Here is a 27,056-nt window from a genome sequence, read left to right as displayed (position 1 = left end):
AAAACATCATACTTTACCACATCATACTCATTTCTATTTGAAATATTTCGTGTGTATTTGCTCTGAGTAATATTCAATTCAAAATCAACGATGTTTAAAGCAATCAAGAAAATGTAAGCAATTTTCAAATAAAACTTAGTTAGGATCAATTAAAATCTAAATTAAAATGCTTTTAAAAATTGAACTTATTTAATTAGGAGTGAAAAATTTAGCCTATTTACATATAAAGGGTAACTTAAAAGTCGATTACCTATCTAAATTAAAAGTTGAGCTTCATCTATTTCTAAAACATTACACATGCGAAATTACTTATATAAAATTTAAGAGATCAGTTATTATTATGTAATATATAGGTTCCTAGTATGATTTAATTTAAGTTTAAGATGTTTATTTATATAATATACTGTGACATTATATAACATATTATATAATATATTGTGACGTTCACTGGTTGCGCTGCTGCTCGTGGGATGAAAATGGGTCAGTCCGAGATTCATTCGCCTTGCTGACACGAGAATAAAAAGTGGTGAAGAATGGCTTTGGGATAGCATTCCAGTGCAGAAAAAGCCGGAACTCTCCAGCTAAATGCCGCAATTGCATAAAAAGCCACACCTCCAACTTCTCTGGGTGCGAGGCCCACCCCAGCAGAAAAAGATTCCAGACTAAAGCCTCTACTCCTGCAACATCATCTTACCGTCTAGTGTCACTCATGAAAGATCAAGAAGTGCATAGCCTCCTACAAACTCTACTCAAAGGGGTCTCCCCATCTGAATGATGATGATTATCTCACCACAATTCATGCTTTACCCCAATGATGATCTGAACTCTTTTTTTTTAATTTATTTCAGAAACTTTTAGATACATATGACTGCCAGCATATGTTCATCCGGAATCGACGAATAAGTTAGTGGCGCTGAGAGGTAGATGAACTAAGACGGAACCGCTGAGAGGATGAGCGTGAGTTTTAGGCAAAACTAAGCCGAAGACGCTCAGTTGATGACTGAAAGTGATGAGCTGAGTTCCGCAGCCGCTATGTTCGAATCTGTTTGCCTATCCAGAGCGTTCCAATGCTGGAAGTCAGCTGTTTCACTTGTGCTAACTGCCTTCCTGGAAGGAAACCTAAAGAAGTTTGAAGTGCTGGAATGCTGTCTATCAGAAACTAGAATGTTGACATTGTCCGGTATTACCGGTGGGCGTTCCAGGGATTTGGACCGTAGTTTGATTTGAATTTATAAACTCTAAGTTCGATTTCAGTACAGTTTTAAAAGAATAATTTACCCTGACTTTTAATTGCTTCTACTATATTTTAAGATAAGCCTTTTATTTTTAATCGTGTTTACAGGATTTGGAGAATATTGTGATTTTTATTTTTAATTGATTTTAGTAGATTTTAAGATAAGTGCGCCTTTTGTTCTTAATTGTTTTAACTGAATTTGGAATATTAGAATATTGAGCCTTTATAATTTTTAACTGCAGTTTAATTTGAGTGTGTTTTTGTTTGAAAATTTGAGTTTTAATAAAATTGGTTGTAAATTTTAAATGTTTCAAGTAATTCCTTTCTTGAAAATGGGTAACTCTGTTAACAAAGTTAATAGATTGATTACAGCACAATCCAAGTTTTAAAGGTGACAGTACAAAATTAGACGATAGATAATATAATTTTGACCATTGGACAAATTAGACGATATATTATATAAATATAGAATATTTATTATATCAGGTATTATATTAGTATATTATAATAATTAGACCAATTTATTAGACTCACTGTAGTGTTATAATAATGACATGTTTTACACGAGTTTATGGGCAATACTTTTATAATTGAACATGCGTGTTATGGGGTTTAATTCAGGAGATTTTTTATATACTTCACTGAACCCATTTCCAAGAGGTCGTATGTTCGATCCTTGCCGGCCGAAGATTGTAAGTTGAAGATAGAAGTAAACTGTGACTGATGCATTTTAAATCTATCGAGTCACAAAGTCCTCCATGTTCCTAAAACAAATCATACCTCTGGGGGTTACTGATTCAGGAGATTCCTTGTCTTCTGGATTGGTTCAAAATTACAAGGCAACGACTGTTCAACGACGGATATAAAATAAAATTTAAAAAATAAAAAATAAAAGAAATAATATAATAATAAAAATACAATCATAAAAATAAAAAAAGTGGTTAAGTATGTAAACTTAAGGGTATATTAAAATTAATGCGAACTATTACAAATAATACATAAAATCTAAGTTCCTGTAATATAAAATTGACTTAATATGCACGCGGATATTGCACGTTATCATATTATGCGTAATATGAGTAGTGACACTATATTTTAATGAAGCTTTTCGCTATTTACTATGCACATTTTCGCAAACTATATGCATAAATTACATTTATACTAAGTTGAGACAACTTTTGGAAAGACAAATACATTACATTCCATAAAAAACCGTACGTTTTGACGTAGCCTATAGAACGTTCGACGTTATTGTCTTGAAATCATGTTTAATGGCATTCAGAAAGATCGTTATAAATAGTGAATTCCCCCTCAAAGAAGCTTTGACTGCCTCCATCGGCTGAATAATGAAGAGGGACGACATCCTTATTTGGTGAACTACATAGAATGTCAACACCAGAGATGGTGTCCGCATCAATCTGAGTTGATATTCTGATGCTTAGGAACTTTGAACGGAATTATTTATAGTAGCATTCAAAAGTGATATATATTTGTTTTTATATTCTCAGAATATGAAAACAGATATATCAGAAACAAATATATTCAGTTTATAAAATGTCTTAAATTGAATTTCGCAAAATGAATGAAATGGTAAATAAAAAAGAAACAATTTTTTTAATACGTTAATAAACTGAAAAGTGAATTGGATTTTTGCTCATTCGATTTTACTCGATTTACAGTCCTTCGGCCAAACTATTAGATTCTATGTAAAATCTTAATTATCAGTTGATACTATACAGCTTTGTTGTTCTTACGTGAATGAAACCGGTTTGCACTTGTTTAGGTTCTGGTGCTGATTGTTTAAATTGGACGACATATTACATAAATATAGAATATTTATTATATCAAGTTTATTAGTATATTAAAATAATTAGACTAAATTATTAGACGTATTGTAGTTTTTTTTAATAACAACATGTTTTGCACGAATTTATATGGAATACTTTTATATTTCAACATGCATGTAATGGGTTTTTATTTAGGAGATTTTTTATATACTTCCTATTTGTATTTATTTTTTACGTATTGCATTACAATGTTAACCAATTGATACACGAACGTAAACAAGTGCAAACCAGTTTCAGCCGTGTAAGAACAACAAAGCTGTATATTATCAGCTGATAGTAAGATTTTGCTTGTTGCTGTAGTTGTAGTTAATTTACGTCGCACTACAGCTGCACGATGGGCTATTGGCGACGGTCTGGGAAACACCCCTGACGATGATCCGAAGACATGCGATCACAATTTTGATCCTCTGCAGAGGTGAAAGCACCCCCGCTTCGGTAGCCCGACGACCTGCACGCGAAGTAGAGCACTTTACGGTAGATCAGTTTAACGAGGACCAATGGATAGGAACCGCACAACCTCGGTCCCTACGCAGACTGGTCCAAGTGGTCACATACCCTCACACTGACCGTAGCCAGTGACGCTTGACTTCGGTGATCTGCTGGGAACCGTGTCTTATCGATCAGTTCACTGCGGGACAATAAGATTTTGCATCTGATAAGAATCTTATAGTACGTCTAATAATTTGGCCAAGGACTATAAATAAATTAAATGAAAAATTTGTTTTTTAAAATTGAAATTTCATTGATTTGAATGAAGTTAATGGCACATTGGATTACTGTAATGGTTTGAAAAATATATTTAATAACATAAAGTGACATATTGGGTTTTGCAAATTGTATTTTAATAAAGTAAATAGTCTAATTTTTTTAGAGGTTAATTCACATTAATCAGGCAATTAAAAACAGCCGTGTTTTGTGAAAAGGATTTAAAAGATAGATTAAAATGAAAAAGTGGTTTTTGATTATTTCTTTTTTAATCTTTTTTTTTCTTCTTTTTTTATCCTTTTTGTCTTAAATTACTGCAATTTATAAGCTAAAATGATGTAGCTGGATCAAACATCCAATATGAATCACTAATTTTGCCCTGTTACGAGAAATAGTTTTAAAATTTAAAATCCTTATGGAGGAATAGTTTCCATCTATTTTGGAACAATAACAGTTGATGTTTGAAGCATTGGCTTTCTTAACTATGTATATCTCAACGCTCTCCGATTTGTGCCATTAGGTAAGCTATCCAGGAGGTCTAATCTATTCGATTATGAAATTCTCATACATCAACCGAAATCGGTTCATGTTTCGTGAATGTGTTTGTCGGCGTGTACTTGAATTACTGATAATTATACCATTAGTTTCGAAAACTCAGTTGTTGACATTTAACTTTACTAATTCCAAAACTGCAAAAAATATTTGTTTGGTGTCATGCTCATCTTGAAGTCAAATATATTTTGATAGTTTATATATATATATTTTGATAGATATTTTGAAGACTAATGGGTTCTGGCTGGTTGGAGTTCATCTTAAAATATTGGGCGTACAAATAACTTACCACCGTTCGTAATAAAGACTAAAAAGTTAGGTAGAAATTGACTGAAGTTGAACGTCTTATTGTAAGTTTGTTCATCCGGAAACAACATGACCTTAAAGTATTAGTGATTCCGTATTAGCATTACGTGACTGCTTTCGTGCAAAAAATGTCAAGTCTCGTGCCTTTTCTTGAGCAATGAATTAAAAATTCTTATTCTTTGTGTTCATAATGCATAAAAAATTGGCAATATGCAATTTTGTTTAATTATAATAAAGTTTGTTTTTATTTTATTTCCTTCCTAACATCCATATTTCACGCATTCAATCAAGAAACATAAAGTCCTGACATTTGACCGGCTATGGTAGAAATAAGTATGCATTAAGTGTTGGTATGTTCAGTGTTAACAACAAAATGTTGAATATTTCAATATTGTTTCATAAAAAAGCAATTTTTTTAATTACAATATTTGAGTAACTATCACGCTTTTTCGTCAAATGTAGCAGAATTTTCTTGCCAAATGTAGCAGAAATCGCTTTCGAAATAGTTTTTTTTCTCAGATTTCAAGGATTCTATTTTATTAATGCGAGCTATGAGTTAATCACCATAAAAAGTAAACCTGAACTTTCATACCTTACAACTTGATCAAGAAATTAATTTTACACAACACTTTTATCGTTGAACAAATAATGCGTATTTTTTTTTAATTCAAAATAAAAGTGCACTTTAATCTTATTTATACAGTTTTGAAAATGAAATCCAATAAAAAACAATTGAGATTTCTAAACACATTAACAGAATGGGACAACCTTAGTTTAAGAATAGAATAAAAATAAAAACATATCATGCGTAAATATTAAATTAGGCGTTCAGGAAATATTTTCTCGTAAAAGCACTAAACACTTAAATGGATTAAAAATGCATTTCGAGTTAAGAAAATAGAATAACGCTGTTTATTTTTTTATGACGATGAATATTTTAACAAAAGGTTAAATATTCTTGCATAGAACAGTGAGGAATAAATTATTTTTACTGAAACCAATATTGTGAAGCTATAATATCTGCGCATTTTTTACGAACTTAAAATATTTCTTCCTATGTTGAAAATTACGCTGAAAATAAAGATAGAAATTTTCAATTTTTTTTTCTTTGTCAATACTAAAAAGGGAACAAAGTTTCAAAATAAGAACTTGCAGATTTTTTTTAATGTTAACTAGTTTAAATTTATTCATATTTAACTCTTTTGTTCAAATACCAAAAGCGGCACACAATTAAAAAAAATAAATTTTATAGTTTTGATTTTCTTCTTTCAATATAAAAAGGTAGTAAAAATTTGTCGAGTTACCTCATTGTTGATATCAAAAACTATTCTCAATTTGAAGATAAATATTTACAGTTTTTCACTTAAAACAAAAGCATGTGTGATCGAAATATTTAACATTTGAAATATATATGCATAATCAACATTTGATTGGTTGGATTCACAAAGATATTTCTAAATTGAGAATTATTTATTGATTGAATGATATTTATGTAAGTAAAATGTAATTTCGTGAAATAGTGATAGTTAAAAAAAGTTTAAAAATTTTTTTTCGAGTTAGAGTAAAATTTTTCCAAGTCCAGGCAATTATTTTTCTCGAGATAGTAACATCGCGTAAAATAAAAGCTTTTTATTGAGCCTTAAGCACTCAAATTGTCTTTTTTTATACTCCTTTGAGAAAGAGTTTTGTAGAAAGAGTAGAAAATTATGTACGTGATCGGAAATTATTATAGAAAAGATATTTTCTTTCGCTTGCACAACTTTTTGCTTGTACACTTCACTTGGTGTAATTTATATCTGATATCTATTTAAGATATCTTTATAATAACATTCGTAACTTACGAAAATCTTTATAATGTTCCTGAATGCAAAATAAAAATAATTATAATAACAGATTTTGGCCTCTTTGTTCCAAATAAGTTTCTGTATTTTCCTTAAAATATCTTAATATTAATATTATGTCTAATTCGTAGTCTATTCCTTAAATTAAATTCTTTTTAGTATTATAAAGCAAGAGGAATTAAAAAAATATTACATTTTAACTAATTTATGTGATTTGGAAACAAGTGAGCTCTTCTTTTTTTGCCACTTTCCCCCTTTTTACAATTTTTATGTATTTATACCATACTTTAGTATATAATTCATAAATTAAACATTTTAGAATTTTGTCTCCGAAGCTATTCGAGTATCTTATAAGAAAATTTTAAAAAAAGTTAAGAAGACCTAAAGAATAATTGACGCTTTTTTAATAATACCAAGAACTGATTGAAGTGTTGCGTGCAATTATGTAATGAACTACACTTAGGCGAACTATTCTCATCATATATCGAACGGCTGGATCAATCGAACATTTAATGAATTCTCTTGTTTCTGAAATAAAATCTCAATATGGTGAGTAAGTCAATGATTGAAACAATAATTATTTAAAATGAGTCGCAGTAAAATTTTGAAGTTGTTTATTGAGTCCAAAAAATTAAATTACATAATTAAAAGGAAATTTCATTTAACATAAATGTATGTAGCATATGAAGTATGACTAACGTAGCATATGAAGTATTTCAAATTGATCTGATATAAAATTTTAAGTTGCTTTTTTTTCCTTCTGCTCAATTTCTTATTTCTTTGGGAAATGTTCTTGTTGTTTTTTTCAGCTTTTTTTTCTTCATTTTTACTCTTATTTGGTTTTTTTCTTCCGAGACACGAGACATTTCTCAAGACAAAGGATCGTTTTATTTTTAATTTTCTTGGCTGTTTTTTTTTTTTTTTTCATTTTACAATTTTTTTTTTTCGATAGGTTAGGTGTGCCCAGAGTATCTTTCTTCTTTCAAGTATCATTCTTTTTTCCCTTTCTTCGCTATAGCGACTAAAACTTAAATCATTCGATGTCTTTCACAGCAGCTACAATCTTTCCCAGCTTTCGTTCTCTTCTCCTGATAGTTGACTTTCTGATCCTGATGATTAGCTATCTGCTATTGATGGTTGATTATCTATTCCTGATAGCTTGGATCTTTTACAACGTCTACAATCTCTCCCAGTTCTCAATATCTCGTCCTGATGGTTGGCTATCTGATCCTGATGATTGGCTGCTATGATGACTGCTATGATCCTGATATTGGCTGCTATGATGACTGCTATTGATGGGTGACTATCTGCTACTGATAGTTGACTATCTGCTCGTAATGGTTGGGTATCTGCTTCGAATGGTTGACTACCTGTTCTTGTTTGTAGTTTATCTGTTCTTGATGTTTAACTGAATGCTGACTAACTACTCCTGATGCTAGATTACATATTTGTATCTTTTATAACTTCTACAATCTCTCCCAGTTCTTATTATCTCCTCCTGATGCTTTCTGCTCCTGTTGCTTGTCTATCTGCTCTTGACTGCTATATAACTGCTGCTTATAGTTGACTATTTACTCCTGATGGTTGACTATTTACTACTGCTGGTTGACTATCCGCTTTTAGATTTTCCTTTAGATTTTCCTCTCCTATTTGCTCCTATTGTTCTATTTTTGATATATCAGTTTTAATTGTCTATTTCTGATGTTTATTTCCCTAAACTGAGTTTCTAGTTGAGCCAAATAAGACATCGCTGCACTGCAGAATGAATTAAAGTATGTAATTCAGGACAGCATGATATTTTGCCAACTTGATAGAAATAAGAACTTTCAAATGGAATATCTTCTTTTCTTCCCTATCTTCTTTCTCTTCCGTTCTTCCTCAAATTCAATTTCTTCTGCGCAATTCAGCGCAGTTTCTTTTGTAGTTGTTTCTTTTCTTCAGAAACAAATGAAATTAACATATTTCACTTTCAATTCAGTAATCACTTTCTGCGTAATCACTTTCTGCGTAATCGCTTTTTGAGTAATCACTGTTTTGCGTAATCACTGTTTTGCGTAATCACTTTTTTGAGTAATCACTTCTTGTGTAATCACTTTTTGAGTAATCACTTTTTGAATAATCACTTTTTGAGTAATCGCTTTTTGCGTAATCACTTTTTGAGTAATCATTTTTTGAGTGATCACTTTTTTGCGCAGTCACTTTTTGCGTAATCACTTTTTGCGTAATCACTTTTTGCGTAATCATTTTTGTGTAATCACTAGCCCCGGGCGGTGTCCGAGGGCCTCGGCGAATCTTACTTTTTAAAACATACAATACTTATATTTTTTGAAATAAATATATATTTTACTTTATATTTTGTATTTTGTTTTTTCTTTCTACAAATAGTGAATAGCGCCAATAATTTTAATAGGAAAACTTAAAACGGCAACTGACATCTATTTTTCTATAAAATTTTTTGGTACTCAACTTGACATGAGTTCAATTTGCGCCGGAAAGATATACGTATCTGCGAAATGCGCAAAGTAAATGAAAAATATTAGAAGTGAATGAAGTGAAATGTTCAGTGATAAGGACAATTTTATTTTCGCCACCAAATGCTTTCCCTACACACACAAAAGATTTTGGGGTAACTTAAGCAACTTTTCGTATAATTACGAAAAAAACAAGTAATTTTGATACTTGTTTTTATGCGAATATTTCATCATTTTTAAGTAATCATTTTTGCGTAATAAATTTTTACGTAATCACTTTCTGCGCAATCACTTTTTGCGTAATCACTTGTTATCTCTTTTTGAGTAATCACTTTTTTGCGTAATCACTTTTTGAATAATCACTTTTTTTGCGTAATCACTTTTTGCGCAATCACTTTTTGAGTAATCACTTTTTTCGTTATCGCTTTTTGAATGATTGCGTTATCACTTTTAGAGTGATCACTTCTTTGGGTAATCACTTTTGTGTAATCCGGACGTAATCACTTTTGTGTAATTGAGACCCCGGACGGTGTCCGAGGCTCTCGGCGAATCTTACTTTTTATAAGTTGTATTCAAAACATACAGTAATTATATTTTTTGAAATAAATATATATTTTATTTTATAAACTGTGTATTTTGTTATACACAGCTACAAACAGTAATTACGCAAGCTCCAATAATTTTAATAGTGAACAGGGAAACTTAAAAAGGCAACTGATATCTATTTTTCTATGAATGTTTTGAATAAAATTTTTTGGTACTCAACTTGACATGAGTTCAATTTTACGCCGGCAAGATTCATACGTATCTGCGAAATAAATTAATATGCGCAAGTTGATTAATGTGTCACTAAAAATTGCATAGGCACTAAAAGTCATAATGTCACTAAATATTGCTTGACCACCACCAACTCTGTTAAGTACTTAAAATCAATTAAATAATAATAAGGGAAAGAGTTTAGAATTACACAGCACTACGATACAGCAACTTTTAAACTGGTGGTTAAGAAGTTTTAATAATAACTAAGTTTTACCAAATATTTCATACCGTTTGATTTTTTTCTTGATTTGTTATTCATATATGTTTTTTTCAGTTTAATTATTTAATTATCTTCCGTGTTTTGAGTCCCGCAGTGAACTGATCATGAAGACACTGTTCCCAGCAGATTACCGATATTCGAGCATCACTGGCTGTCGTCAGTGTGCATGCGGGTGACCACATGGATCAGTCTGCGTAGGGACCGAGAGTGTGCGATATTGGCCCTCGTTAAACTGTTCTACCGTAAAGTGCTCGACTTCACACCCAGGTCGTCGGGCTACCGAAGCGGGGGTGCCATCCCCTCTGCAGCGGATCAAAATTGTGATGGCATGTCTTCGGATCATCCCAGACCGTTGCCATTGTGCAGCCAGACCGTGTGCCCATTGTGCAGCTCTAGTGCGGCTACGGCTATGAACTAGTGCTGCTACAAACTAAAACAACAACAATATACATTTGCAGACTTGTGTGTTCAATTTATGCTTTTAAATCTCTGTCAAATAGAAGGATGGATAGCAAAATATTGAGAAGTACAGCACGGAGATACATCCAGGGGAACAGCATGCTTCGAACCCGCTAAGCTTTGCGCAGCATTTGCGGGCGATAACGCTGGGCAGAAAAGATGCCCGTTCTATACATAAAATATTGAGTGGTTCCATAAAAAATAGTTATCGATATTCTTTAAAAGTATAATAAGATTGAAGTTAACCACTTACGCTGGCAAAAAAAAAGCACTGATGCGTATATCAGAACTATCCAGTATAACTCGCTGGGAGTGTGCGATGCCTCAAACTGCAGTGCGCACTGTGCAATACGTGTTTCCACACCCATTCCTTAGGAATAAGATCAATTTCACAATCTTCATTTATGTATTCTTCCTCGTCATCAGAAAAAATTATTCGTCGTTTTCGGAGTGGAAAAATTATTTCATAAAAGTCACTATCACTACCATCGTGTTCTCTTTTTCTATTTGTCGAAATGATGTCGTCACTTTTGCTTTCCATGTGGAATAATGTGTGTTAAATATTTATAATTGTACGCTATGCACTGCACTGATGATCTGTACTCTGACAACAATTCCATCTGACGCATGTCGTTTTTGTTTCTGTAACAATTCTATGATGACGTAAAGACCACGTCGTCGGCGATTCTGTGACAAAAGCATTATGACGTGCGTGGCACGTCTTTCCAGCGCAAGTGGTTTACATGGTTAATGAGCTTTTCTTGCTGCAGTTGTTTAGGCTAGTGTTTTATTTCTATTTTCGTAGTCTGTCTTTTTATTGGTTTGTAGGACTGTAATAACTTTCACCGAAACTTTAGATTTGTAAGATGTTAGTGAAAGCTGATATTTTTTTACAAAAATAGTGGATTATGTTGTTTCGGGTCTTTACATTCCTCACCAGCTATTCAATTTTCACCAAGAAAGGTAAGTAAAACTTCAAATTGTACGATTTGATTTCGAATGTCCTTATTTTTTTAATAAGAAAATTTAATTTTATGTTTTGAAACTTTAAAATACATTAAATGCTAATTGTGTTCCTTTTATATGTAAGGTTTTAATAAGTCTGCAAACTGGTAAGGTTTTAATAGTCTGCTTTATATGTAAGGTTTAAAAGTCTGCTAACGAATTCAACTATGTATAAGTAAGCTATCGTCATTATTCTCTTTTATAACAAAGTTATACTTATTTTACAACCGTAAATGAATTTACAATAATTGAATCGTAGTTTGACTATTTGATTATTACATTTAACTACACGAACGTAAACAAGTCCAAACCTGTTTCAGTCCCATAAAAACAATGAAGCTGTTATTATGGGTTGTTATTATGGGATGTTATTATCACCTGAGATTTTACATAGAAGATTTTACATAGAATCTTAAGTTCGTCTAATAATTTTTGCAGGGACTGTATGAATATATGTTAAGAATCTACTTTAGTTAAAAAAAATTAGAACTTTTCTCTGATTAATGCTTTAATGGGCAATTTTTTTTAAAAAATATTAAAGATATTTTGTTTTCGAATTTTAGTATTTTATTGACTTATATGCAGAATTTGGATTTGAAACGTGAGTTTATTACAGCTTTAAACATGATTTTAAAGTTTCTCAGACTTTCAAAATTTTAATTTTGAACCTTGTATCTTAATTCGGAATTTTTAATGATCAATTGTAAATTTTAAGAGGCGAAAGTAGTTATATTGCATGTAATTCTTTTTAATATATAGCTTTTAATAACCATAATGCTTAACTAATTCATATAAAGCCATGCAGGTTAGCATTTGAAAATATTTTATTTGTTTTACATTTAAGTTTTTTTTATTTATTTCAAACTGACAGCTGCATAATTAAGTAAAAATTTATCTTTACTAAAAATTTATCTATGTTAAGGTAGCTTAATTCTGTGCTTTTTAAAAAAATATTGAAAGAGTTTATTTGATGTTAACATAACCAAACAATTTCGTAAAATTTAAATTCTTGCACTAATTTAATTGGAATATTTTCTCAGGTCTTTGAATTTTGGAATAATAACTAGAATACTGCAAGCTTTATTTTAATGATACTGTTTTAAAATTTTAGTTGAATTATGGCTGAGAGTGATTTTTCCAGTTTTAAGTCCCTCAGTGGACTGATCGTTAGGACACGGTTCCCAGCAGATCACCAAGCATCACTGACTGCTGTCAGTGTGCGGGTGACCACTTGGATCAGTCTACGTAGGGACCGAGGGTGTGCGGTATTGGTCTTTGTTAAACTGAGTAAAGTGCTCGACAGCCGGTCGTCTGGCTACCGAAGAGAATCAAAATTGTGATGGCCTGTCTTCGGATCATCCTAAGGGATGTTTCCCAGACCGTCGCCAATAGCCCATTGTGCAGCTCTAGTGGGACGTAAATGAATTACAACAACAACAATTTAGTTTTAAACTAAAGTATAATAAACTAGAATCCTTAATGTAAAAATAAAACCTCTGCCATACAAATTTTATAATCTCTGGAATATCAGAATTATTCATGGTATGCGAGCAACTGATGTTGCTCCCTTGTTTTCAATTTATCATCATCAAAGATCAAAATTTGTTATATTTCAGTCTAATATACTGAAAACAATCAGTTTAATATTTATTTTTCGAAATTATATGAATAATACTTAGCGGACAAGAAATATTTTCAGTTCTTAAATTACTAGCATTTTAGGCTATAAACTTAGTTTATAACGTTTCGCAAGTAATATGTAGTTTCTAAAACTTTTGTAAGAAGTGGATGAATTAAAGTTTAGCCAAATATATCTAAACATTACTAAAATAGATTCCTGTATTTTCTTCTTCTCATTGGCACGACAGCCCAGGATGGGCCTTGGCCTTCTCAACAAGCCTATGCCAAGACATTCTTCCCTTAGCCAAGGTTCTCCAGTTAATTATCTTTAAAATTTGTAGGTCCTTTGCAAGGCAGTCTAAAAATCTTAGGTTTGGTCGTCCTCTTTTTCTTGTACCTGTTGGCCTGGCACAGAAAACTTTTTTGGTTGTCCTGCTATCCTCCATTCTCATAATGTGGCCCGCCCATTTAATCCTTTGAATTTTGATAAATTTAATGACATCAGGTTCTTTATATGCTTTGTAGAGTTCCGTGTTTGATCTTCTAAACCAGGTACCGTTTTAACTTATTCCACCAAAAATGCTTGGCAGTATTTTTCTCTCAAAACTAGCTATCATATTTTCATCTCCACGGGTCATTGTCCAGGTCTCACATTCCTGTATTTTACAAGCTTTGAATTTGGAATGCTATCCTCAAAGCATAGCGAATTTTATTTGTAATCTATATTTTAATGAATCGGCTTCCTTTGAGAAAATGCTATACCGCGGAAGGTCTTCGCTTATGCAAGTAATATAAAAAGTATAGGAAATAAACAGAGGTAAATTTAGAATACGAAGTCAAAATTTTTTGATGGTTTTCCTTTGATAAACAAACATAATCTTGATGGTAACCATCAATAATTACTAGAAGAGAGAAATTCCGACTTATTTATTATGATCCAACATAAGAATAGCAACTTGTTTTGATGGTTTGTTCATCCATCAGAAATTTCCATCATAGTTTCTTAAAAATAAAATGTTGGAACGATCACGAACAACCATTATCTCAATGTAGGAATTCGGAACTGATTTTTGATGGTACAAAATTTCAAAAAAAAATTGTTTTGATGTATATTCCTGAAAACCAACAAGAATTCCCATCAAACCATACAATGGAAATGTATAGTTGGAGCCGGCATGGATCATCAAGAATCATCATGAATTGTCGGTCCATGAGAATCAATCTTTTCCTGATGGTTAACCATCATAGTATTAAAGTAACATTTTCCAATGATGGAAGTTTGTTAGCATATCAGAAACCATGAACACATTATGGAAAATGCTGAATAATACTGACCATCAAATCATGTTGAAACATCATGAGTTGTTCTGAAACCAACATAAACCATCAAAATGTTTTGAAGGAACCATCAAGAATTTTGTCTTGGGATCGTTCAATATATAAAAATGCAAATTATGGCAGGATTGCTTAAGATTCCTCAAATGATCGTTTTGTTTGCTTTTTGAATATTCATAAAAATATTTTCGTCATTTAAAGCTTCATGGTTTAATCTACTTTAATTCACTTTTATCTGAACTAAGGTGACCAGCCGTCCTCATATGGATAAGCCTTGAAGATAGTTCTCAATTTCTGCCCTCTAAAACTCGAAGGACAGCAAAATTTGACGTCCTCTAAATTTAATGTCTTTGAATTGTTTGAAAACATCTCAGTCTTTTAAATGCAGTGAAATATTAAATATCAAAACAAATGCACATGTTTTATTAAACAGGATAATTTTGTCTTAAGAGTGCTTACGAAAAGTACCATTCTAAAAATTATGGAAGCTATCTATATTCTAAAATTTCATTGAAAAATAAACTAAAATTATGTCTTCACTTGACAAGTGTTAGCAAATGAGGAATATCTTATGATGCAGCCATACTGTTTAACAATGATATGAAATTTTTTTAATCTGGTATTTTTGAAAAAATAAAGCTTCGTGGCACAAATATTTCCCATAAATAAATGGGTGGCCACGAATCTTAAAGTTTGAGGACACTCTGTTAATTTATTTTCAAATCGTAAGTTTTGCCATGAACCTTCATATAGCAATATCTCCATATAGCCTCTTTTTTACGCCATCGTGGATTCACTTTCGTGTTCAGAATCTTAAACACTCGTTAGCACACTTTAAAGAATAAGAAATTAATACCTAGCTTTACTGATAATAACAATTCCTTTTTTTTTCATCACTCGGCAAAATCTTTCCAAATAATCTTATAAATAATTTTGAATCTGCTTAGTCTAAATAAGGATCTGGTTCTTTGGGCAGTGCATGAATTAAACAGCTTGCACAAATAAAGTTACAGAAATGGACGTAATACGCTACATGGAGACCATGAAGCTGATCGTCAACACGTAAAATGCCAGATTCTGGTATGCGCACGTCACAGGATTCCGATAGTACATATCAAATACAATTTTGCAATCCTTGACGATAACAATAGGTACGATACGATAATTTCGCGACCATTACCGATAACATCGAAGCAAAATGATATCCCGAACAGTATACGCATGGTAATTATTAAATATTGTGACTGTTAAACTTAATTTAAACAAACGGAAATAATAATGCTATGTATAAATTTCTATTCCAAAAATATCGTGGTTAAAGATAGTTCTTAGATATTTTAAGAATACATCGCGATGTAAGAAATTTCGAACTCGTAGATTATAGTGAACTATGTTCTTATTGGCGACCACTCTGAAGAATTAGTTGCCAACGCGTGGTCCCTGTCAGCGATAATTACCCGTAACAGCGTTCCTCTGAATCTTAAAAAGTGCTCAAATCCTTAATATAATTGTTTTGAGTTTAAGCCAGTCATAAATTGTTACATTACTTCGATAAATTATTTTTGATTGGGTTTTAATAAACTGTTTTTCTTTCAGCTCTGACTGTAGTCTAATTAAAGAAATTCTGTTCACACTTCTCAAACCGTATATCTCAAAGCTTCATTGGTAAAGACATCTGTAGATGAGCAAAAGATTCCTTGAACAATAGTTTGGGAATGAAGAGTAAAAATTTCCAAGTTTTTTACATCCGGTAAGTAGAGGTAAGCTACTAAATATGACTCTTTATTTAAACATCTAAAGTATTTAAAGATATTTACTTATTTGGTGGAAGTTATTATAGCCAAATGAGGGTTTTTTATAAGTATAATGCAGTTGTCTCCGATATGTCTGACTTTTTTATCAAGTAATCAGTAAATTTATATATTTTAATAACCGTCGGCTTATAATAACAGCAATGTTCAACTCCGTAGCCTTGTAATTTTGAATCCAATCCAAGAGACATGAGAACTCCTGGATCTAGTATTGGGAGAAATATACCTTCGTGGAGGACTTTTTGATGGAACTAACCCTCATTTTCTTTACAGGGAGAGGAAGACCACGAAAACCTCCCACGATTAGCCTGGTGGCAGAGGGACTCTAACCAATTATCCGTCTACCACTGAGGATATTTCACGTCAGCTCAGTCGTCTGTGCAAGCCGAATGCGGATTCGTTTCGACCAACCATCGCTGGGATTCTAACCCGGTTCACCTCATTGGAAGGCAAACGCTCTATCCCCTGAGCCATCGCAGCTCTGATCAATGCATTTCACTTAATGGTTTGACCCGTTGTTGCTAGGAGGATAAAGCATTCGCCTCCCGATGACGTGAAGTTCGAATCCTAGCAGTGGCTGGTTGATACGAATTCTGTTCCGGTCTCGCAAGTATCACAGTGCTGAAGCTAAATATTCGCATTGGTAATCATGGGTTAGAATCTAGTGGCCATTAGGCTAACCGTGGGAGGTTTTCATCTCCATGTAACGCAAATTCGGGTTAGTTCCATCAAAAAGTTCTCCGCGAAGGCAAATTTCTCCTAATACTTAATCCAGGAGTTCCCTTGTCTTCTGGGTTGCGTTAAAAACTACATGGCTACTGAGTTGAGCATTGATAGTCGTAAACTCTGAATTGGGGCTGCTGTTCAAAGTCGGTTATAAGATAAAATTAAGTGGTTAGTTAAAAGTTGTTTTTAAGCACAGTAGTGTTTGATAAAAAATTAAGCTTTATTTAAAATCTGTCTAGAATTGAGAATTTAAATATTTTATCCTTTAAAATTGTTTCTTTATCCTGTAAAATTGTTTTGGAAGGTAGTTAGATTATTAGTTTATTGTGAAAATTCTGAATTTTATTCATTTACTGAAACTTTGTTTCCATACTTATATGCATCGTTTTATTGAATTGTTGTTTATTGAATATGTATATTGAATGTGTATACTTCCGCTATTAGCTATGCATACTTCCGCTTTTTGCTATGTATTGCTATGGTATTTCCGCTACAGCGTTTTATTGAATATGTATACTTCGGCTATAGTAAAAGAGCCCAGATGCAAAACCTTCAAGCAAGGTTTTTAGAAAGCATGTAAACAGATTTTGGATTGAATAATTAAAGTTATGAATTTTTTAAGAATATTCATAATGCTGAAAAACATTTGTCTAACTGCTTTTGAAGATGGTAGTTCCAAATGATTGCACCTGGACACATATGAAAATGAAATAAATTGTTATAGAAATTATTTTTCGGATCATGTGTTGTAGCAGTGCGAATTTATCAAGTAAACATTAAACTATCTCGTGTACAACTGCATTTTTTATTATAAGTCAAACAGCTCCTGTAAATATCTTGAATAAATTTTGAATTGAAATTAATTTTCGTGTGTATTGTTCAATATTACTTAATAACAGATTTCAATTTTTTCGCATATTCGGTAGGCGTGTTTTGGCAAATTTTGGGCTCACCCCTTATGTCAGCAAAAGAATCGTACTTCCCCTATTTACTCAAAGGGTTTAAAAAAAACTTTTTTTTTTATTAACTTAGATCTGAAATAGTTCGGTAAAAAATCAGTTTAAAATAAACGAAGCTTTCAGAAGTGTTCGATTATAAAATTTCTTGTCTAAAATTCTTCAGGAATCTTGTGTTTACTTTCAATCTCAACACCTAGAAAATTAATAAAAATTACAACAAATAAAATAGAACACAAAAAGTAAAAATAAGTAAAAATAACATGTAAAAACAGAAAATAAAATAAAAGAAAAAGAAAAAACAGTAAAATTGGACTATAAAGTGAGTAGCGAAATCAGATCAACTTACATGGACGGAAATTTTTCAAGAATGATTTAATAATGTTTTCGCAGAAAGATTGCCAGATTACAAAATATGAAAACAAAAGCGCAAATTGAGTGTAACAAGAGGGTTTTTTTCTCCGGTTTTTTAAATAAAATTTCATTTTTTTTTTCATTTTTTTTTTTAAACTGTTTGTTATTTTTTTACTTATTATTTCCCCCTTTTTCATATGTCTTTAATTTTTCTTTGTTTTATTCTTCATTTTGAACTTATATATAAATATATATATATATATATATATATATATATATATATATATATATATACATATATATATATAATGCAAAGCATGAATTAAAAAAAAATACATCTTTACAAATAACAGCAAATCAATTTCTAAGGCAATTTTTAAAACAATGAAATTGAGAAAAAAAATCTCTTAAAATATTTTCTTCTAGTTAACAAGCGAAGTTTTAAATCTCAAACAACATCTGCCTACTGATGCGTTAAGTATTAAGAAAAATGACTTGTTTAAGAATGAAGTCACACTCCGGAAATAATTTTTAGTGCTCAGTAAGCATATCATAACTGGAACAAACTTGCGAAATTACTTATTATTTTACTGATTAATACTTCAAAACATATTCGATCTGATATGCATGCAGCTTTTTTACGAAAAGCAATTATTAACTTAAAGTTAGAAACATGTAAAAAATATTGAGTTTTTTCCTAGTCTGTAATAAACATAAATTATTTTCAAAGTTCTGTTTTTTTTTTTCATCAATTCTGCTTGATATTTAGTTTTAAATATTTATAAACTCCTGTTTTCCTTTCAAACACTTTTTTACATATTTTTTTTCAAGCAAAATTAGAACTCAAATTTTTATATCTGCGATAAAGTATATGATTTTCCATACAAACTTTTTTTATGTCTTTGTATAAGTTTCAAATAAATATTTTATCGAAACAAAAATGGAACAGCTAAGCGATGTTTAAAAAATACATAATAAGGTAGATAAGACTTTTTTTTATTATAACCGTCGTTAAACAGCAGAACCAATTTGTAGGTTTACGACTTATAATGGTCAATTCTATAACATTGTAACTTTAAAACCCAATCCAGAAGACAAAGAAACTCCTGGATCAAATATTGGAAAAAGTTTGCCCTTCCTGGAGGACTTTTTCATGAAACTAACCCGCATTTACTTTACATAGAGAGGAAGACCACGAGAATCTCTCGTGGTTAGTCTGACGACAAAGGGACTCTAACGCATGATCCGTCTGCCACTGATGATATTTATAATTAGCACTTTGGTCGGTGCAAGCCGGATGCGGAATTCGTATGGATCAGCCGTCGCTGGATTCGAACCCGGTTCACCTCATTGGAAGGCGAATGCTCTATTCCCTGAGCCATTACGGATCAAGATAGGATTTTAAAAACATTAAAACCTGTTTGATCGCCGAAAAAGAAAGAGATAAGTCGGAAGATGATTAACTGAAATGCCAGCAATTTTTGTTTGACAATCAAACAGGTTTTGCTGCTTCTTACGAATGATTTAATAGTGATTAGTGATATGTTAGTGATATATTTTTTGTCTTAACTATACTAAATTATCATTTGAATGTTTACGCCTTTTTGTCTTTATTTTTGACAAGGACTGTAAAAATTTTACATAAAAAAGGGGCCATTACTAAACACTCAGCATAATAATGCTCTGTGTAGTTTTTATTTAAGCACCATCATCAATAGTGATTCGTCAGTTTTTGATATCATTTTTGTTTTCACATTCCAAAAATGATCCATAATGCATTAACCAAAGTCAAAATTCTTAACTTTCCCATCAAAACATTTTGGATGGTTTTTGTTGGTCTCAGTGCGATTCACGATGGTTTAAAATCATTTGATGGTCACTATCATCCAACATTTTCGTTCGTAGTTTTTACAGTAGCGTTCATAGTTTTTATATGTCAACAAACTTCCATCATTCCATGATGGAAAATGCTACTTTAATACTATGATGCTTAACCATCAAGAGAAGTCTGATTATCATGAACCAACAATCCATGATGGTCATTGATGGTTCCAGCTTTACATTTCCACGATGGTTTAACGGTAATTTTTGTTGATTCTCAAGAATATACCATCAAAACATTTTGGTTTTTTTTATGTTCGACCATCATGTCCAAATTCCTACATTGCGATGATGGTTGTGCAAGAGCGTTTTAACATTTGATTTTTAAGTTACTATAATGAAAATTCGTAATTATCAACAATGATACAACAATGCATTTCTATGATGGTTTAATAATAATTATTTTTGGACCATCAAATCAATTTTTTTTTATGTTGGACCTTCAAAAATCAGTCCGAATTCCTACAATTGGGTAATGGGGGTTCATGATGGTTCGAACATTTGATTTCTAAGAAACTATGATGGAAATTTCTGGTGCTTCAACATGAACAAACAATCAAAACAAGATGCTATTCTTACGTTGGACCATCATAAATCAGTCCGAATTCCTACTTTGGGGTGATGGTTACTTTTGTTAGTTACCATTAAGAATATAATGGTTCACGATGGAGTTATTGATGGTTACCATCAAGATTTTGTTGGTCCATCAGAGGAAAACCATCAAACTGGGTATGTTACCGTAAACAACCGAAATCAAGAGATCCGATTTGTTATCGAGAATGCGATAGATCATCAATCTTGGGAATAAATTCAATTTCAACATTGCCAAAATTATTTCCACACTAGTCTCATCAGCTCAGATTATATCTTAAAACCTTACATCTCATTCACATGAAGACTGATTCCTTTACTAACAACCACCTCTTCACTGAGCATGGAAATGTATTTTATCCTGATTCGCACCTGGCGGACACAGGAGTTTTTCTGACTCTATTTTTTCATCTTTGTTTTTGTTTCACTCTCAGCTGATGAGGATTTTCTAACTTTGTTTTGCACCCTTATTTTCCCTTTTTCGTTGGCACCTTCTCATTTTATATTCCAAATCACTTCGGTTTCTTTTCATTCCGGTCTGGCAAGTCTTGAGAATGAATGCCTACCTTTGAATGCTTGAGTCCTTAAATTGTTATTTAACTATTTTTTCAGAGAAATTTCTGACAGTGTATTTTTATCCTCTTTTGAAATGCAAAACCTATTTTAAATTCGTCTTAATAGTTTCTTTCGTATGCTACTATTTGGTTTACTAATTCATTAGGAACTAATGCATGTGGAATTAATGTGTGTGTACATATTTGGATGCACGACTTTTGTAGTTGCTCTCAGTTTTAACATTAAGATGCAATAAATTTTTTTACGGCGTACCACACTATTCGCATTTTTTATGTATTATTTATAACCAAATCTCAAAATATAGCACTTGAAACCAAAATAAAACATTTCGAATAAAAAAACCACCAAAAACTAATGCACTATTTAACTACTTTTATTTAAAAAAAATGTCTTGGTGAGCATTATGGCAACTATTTAAAATTTAAACATTTCCCTCAAAAAAATCAGCATTTTAAATTTAATTTTATGAAAATGACATTTGAATATTTTTTTAGAGCGGTGAAGGCAAAAAATGATGCGAAACGTAGCTAAACGATGCTCAAAAAGTTAACGATATTAAAAAAGTTATTAACATTCCAAAACAACGATTTTGCTTTTCATAATTAATTCATTAATTTAAATTGCTGAACATTACAAATATTATAATTCTACATGTAAAAGAACAATATTAAAATTAAATAAGACATGAAAAACAGTAAAAATTAATATTTTCTGATGTTTAAAAACAATAAATTAAAATACTTTTTAATTAAAGAAAAAATTGCAATATTTTTTTATTAAATAGCCTAAGAATTCCCTTTAAAATATTGAGATAAGATCCCACTGTCGTAACCTTTCAAGCTCATTTTTGAGAAATATTACTTTGACAAATATTAGCAATGCATGAGACCTCAACCAAAAGCCACATTTAAAGACGCAAATAATGGAATTTTTCCAAAAATTCAAGAATTAAAAGCCGGAACGTGGAGAAAATATAATTTAGGAGTTATAATTTTCTTTTTTCTTTAATGTGCGGTGGAAGCGCTGGATTATTTACTCCTACAGTTAAGCATTAAAAACGCTCATTACAATTTTAAATGCGAAGACTCCAAAATCTTTAAGAAAAGCGATTCCTATCTGTTTCCTAAGAATAAAAGTTTTCCCCATAATAAATTTGCAGGAAATCGCGTGTAATTACTTTTTCGCTTTTCCCTTGGGATTAGTTGTGAGGCCATGTTCGTGAGCGATGATGTGACATTTTGTATATTGGGAATGATATTTGAATATTTGAATATTATTTATAAGTTTAGTGTGTGTGTATGTCATTAGCTACTTATTCTTGCAATAAAAGTAAAAAATGTCTTAAAGATAAAATGATGAGCATGACATGTCTTAGAGCGATCCTAAAAATGTTTTAACTTTTTAAAACTGAGGATACAGAAATAACTTAATTCATCAAATTGTTGTAAAATTTCTTGTCCGATCTGAATAAAAATGAATAAATAATTAAATGAATCGTTGTTATGAGTGTTATTATAACAACAGAAGAATTTAAATAATGAATACTTATAGAAAATTGCTTGAAACCATTCAATTAGCTTCAAAATTCATGCATGAATGAAGATATTTTTTAAAAATTTTCATCAAATATCACTGAGCAGCTAGAAATAAAAACGCTAAACAAAATCTTAAATCTTCAAAAAATATACATTTAAGATTTTCATATATTCTGAGTTTGAGAAGGAAGTTTGATTGGTTTGGTTCATTTTTTAAGGAAATTGATATCTATCCTAACTGCTTTTTTGTCAAAAAATCATACTGTTTCTATAAAAAATAAACAAAAAATGAATGAAACTTTTTGCGGGACAATTATAAAAAACATTTAAAATGTTTTTTATATATTGAATTCCAAGTCAAGGACAAGTTTAAAAGATGAAAAAATAATTTATAAAATCTTTAACAGAGCAACATTCCTTTTCTGAATAATAACTCAATTTCGCAGACACATACATAAATTTATATATATATATATATATATATATATATATATATATATATATATATATATATATATATATATATATATATATATATATATATATATATATATATATATATATATATATATCACTACAATATAGATAAAACAATAACACTTTCAATTTTTGAGAAGATTGTTTTAAATTACTTTAGAAATGTATCATGTATGTTCATGCAATTTTTCATACTTATCGATAAAATTAAAATATGTTATAAGTTTGAGAGACCTATAGTGAATTAAAAAAAAACAAGTATTTTCAAACACCGTGAGCTAGAAAATCAAGCAATAAACTCGTAACTTGTTACTTTTGCTGTTATATTTCTAAAAACTGCATAAATCTTCGTAAACGTATAAAAAATATGAAGAATATCTCTCAAATATCTAATTATTTTATGCTTTAACAAATTTAAACTGTTTATTTCTTTCCGAAAATGTTATTTTCATGGACTTTTTAATGGATACCATTTTATTTCGAAAGAGCTGGAATACTAGCTCAATCACCTCGGACACCGTCTGGAAAAAAAATGCTTCAGCCAAACGATAATATTCAAAAAATGAGGCATCTTTATAAATTCACTTTACAAAATTCCTCACTCAGTTTTTTTTCCATTTTATAGATTTTCGATTCATTTTAGTAGTGAATTTATCAAATTTCAAATTATTTTGTTTACCCTTTCTTAATTCGGCATTTAAATGAATACAAAAAATCTATGCAATTTTTCTTTGGAGGGGAAGTTGAGTTCGAAAAATGTTTATACTTTTCATCCGACAAAAATTATCTTTTAAAATATATTTCTGTCAAAAATATTTTTACATTCAATAATATAGAAATAAAGCATAACAGTCTCTAAAAAGTTAATTTTGTTTTTACCCAGACAGAAACGAACGCCTTCACTCATAAAAGAAAACACATTGTAAAGCTAATTACGAAAGTTGATGGAATAAAATCTTGGATGACGAAAAGCATATGCTCATAAATGTTTGGTATAGATAAAAAAAAATTATTTTCCTGTCTTAAACCTTATTTTGTCGTTAATTAACAACGTCATAAATAATCTAATTCTTTTAAATTAAATAATATTTTTTTACATAAAATAGATGACGTGTTAAAAGTACAGTACTTAGCCAAATTATTAGACGCATGATGTTAAATCTTAATTATCAGGTGATACTATACAACTTTATTGAAACCGGTTTGCATTTGTTTACGTTGGTGTGTCAATTGGTTAACATTGCAATGCAATACGTTAAAAATAAATACAAATATAAAGTATATCAAAAATCTCCTGAATATAAGCCCATTACATGTATGTTTAAATATGAAAGTATTGCATACAAACGCGTCATTATTTAAAAACTACAGAGCGTCTAATCGTTTGGCTAAATTATTCTAAGACACTAATATAATACCTGATGTAATAAATATTCTATATAGTATATCGTCTAATTTATCATATCGTCAAATTCATATTATATATCGTCTAATTTATCATATTGTCAAATTCATATTATATATCGTCTAATTTATCATATCGTCAAATTCATATTATATATCGTCTAATTTATCATATTGTCAAATTCATATTATATATCGTCTAATTTATCATATCGTCAAATTCATATTATATATCGTCTAATTTATCATATTGTCAAATTCATATTATATATCGTCTAATTTATCATATCGTCAAATTCATATTATATATCGTCTAATTTATCATATCGTCAAATTCATATTATACATCGTCTCATTTATCATATCGTCAAATTCATATTATATATCGTCTAATTTATCATATCGTCAAATTCATATTATACATCATTTCATTTAACCAATTGATACACGAACATAAACAAGTGCAAAACAGTCACATAAAAACAATAAAGCTGTATAGTATCACCTCATAATTAAGATTTTACATAGAGTCTTACAGTGCGTCGAATAATTTGAACGTGGACTGTAATATACACTCTCTTTTAAGATAATATTTCAAAACATAGTTGATAGCCTTCTAAATAAAATCCTCAACAGCAGCATTTAGTGTATATGCAAATTTGCCTTGTTTTTATCAAAAATTAACCGTATAAAAAGAAAATAATAAAATTGCTACTATTTTTTGCTGGTTTTATAAGTTTTTACACATAATAAAATAATCTATCTTTTTAAAATATTTTATGGTAGTATTTTTTTTTAAAAATACTAGATACTAGTCGGATACCTTAAAGTAAACATAAAATTGGCATTTATTTTCTATTTGAAATTCTAAAAAAAAAAACTATATTTATGTTCCGTAAATAAAAATATACGCCTTTAAGCAAACAAAGAAATACTTATTTAGTATCATTACAACTTCTTGAATTTGAAATGTCATGTTTTGTTTCTAATTGAAATCTATACAATCGTAATAACTATTACATGTTAAGGCAGCGTTAATGATTTTCCGTTACTTTTTTTCTTCCTGTTAAGAAAACTTTTAATTTAAGAGATTCTCTCTCCCGAAAGTTAATTACTTTTGAATTACACTTTAGTATTTAATTTCCTTATCTCTAGAATCCTTAAAATAACGATTTTGTTTCTGGTCGACAAAGTTTATGAAAGGAAAAGTTTTCAAGATAAATTTAACTTTGTTTGATTTGGGGGAGGGAAGACTTTGAATTACGAAATTTAATTAGCGTATATTTTAATTATAAGTTCGAAAGTTTCATAGATCCAAAAATTATTAACTGCAAGTTATAAATTTCGATTAAATTGTTTGCATAAAGAATATTTATTTGGTCTACTTGAGTACCGCCAAACATTAAATATTATCTTATATTTTATTTTATAACCATCGTTGAGCATCCCAATTTTTCAGGTTTACGACTGCTAATTTTTAACTCCATGGCTTTGGAATTTTGAACTCAATCCAGAAGAACTCCTGGATCAACTATTGTGAGTTACTGGCTTTCGTGGAGAACTTTTTGATGGAACTAACCCGCATTTGCGTTACATGGAGAGGAAGACCACGAGAACCTCCCACGATTAGCCTGACGGCAAAGAGACTCTAACCTATGATCCGTCTTCCACTGAGGATATGTCACGCGAGCACTGTGGTCGGTGTAAGCCGGATTCGGAATTCGTATCTACCTGTCACAGCCGGGATTCGAACCCAGTTCACATCATTGGAAGGCGAACGCTCTATCCATTGCGTCATCGCGGTGAAAGAAGTAGTGTAGAGAGCAGTGCCATACAAAAAAACAGTAGTTTGTAGCGATTCCAAGAAACTACCTTTAACGTCAGCTGAGTAAAGAAACAAAGTTCAAACTCAAAAAATGTTTCGAGTATGATTGGTGCAAATTCTTCGTGGGCCCGTCTGAGTACGCAGTGAAAATGTTTCTGTGGCCGGGCCTTCATAAGGTGTACGTCTGATGCTCGAAATAATTAGTGTGAAATCGGTCGAATTGTTTCTGAGAAAACGAATTTTAAATAACCGATTTTTTTTTAAAATTCGATTTCACAGGAATTATAAAGAACGTTTTTGTGTCTGATGTTACCCTTTTGGTATTTTCTCAAGCTCAGCGAACCACTGATTCTGGCTCTGTGAACTGTTTCCATAGCGTAGACATTACATTTCTCGAAACCCGATGTTCCTACAACAGCTTGTCTGTGATTGGCTAAACTCGGGTCCTCAAAATACCTGGCATCGTCTAGGTTTTCAGCACCTGATTCGAACAGGTATGATATTAC

At 30.9% G+C, this 27,056-nt stretch overlaps 1 long non-coding RNA gene across 1 annotated transcript; it reads left to right on the top strand.

Moving 5' to 3' along the window:
• The first annotated feature begins 11,095 nt into the window (after window positions 1–11,095).
• On the top strand, window positions 11,096–26,761 carry LOC139426248 (uncharacterized). Its single transcript, XR_015430018.1, has 3 exons — window positions 11,096–11,417; window positions 16,011–16,164; window positions 26,185–26,761. It is a non-coding gene; the product is annotated as an uncharacterized LOC139426248 (long non-coding RNA).
• Window positions 26,762–27,056: the final 295 nt, after the last annotated feature.

This window comes from Parasteatoda tepidariorum, chromosome 10, assembly GCF_982258835.1.
Source record: "Parasteatoda tepidariorum strain Cologne lab strain chromosome 10, Ptep-v5.0, whole genome shotgun sequence".
In the NCBI taxonomy this organism is placed as follows: Eukaryota; Metazoa; Arthropoda; class Arachnida; order Araneae; family Theridiidae; genus Parasteatoda; species Parasteatoda tepidariorum.
Note: the sequence above shows the minus strand (reverse complement) of the source record. Positions and strands in the feature narration are given on the sequence as shown.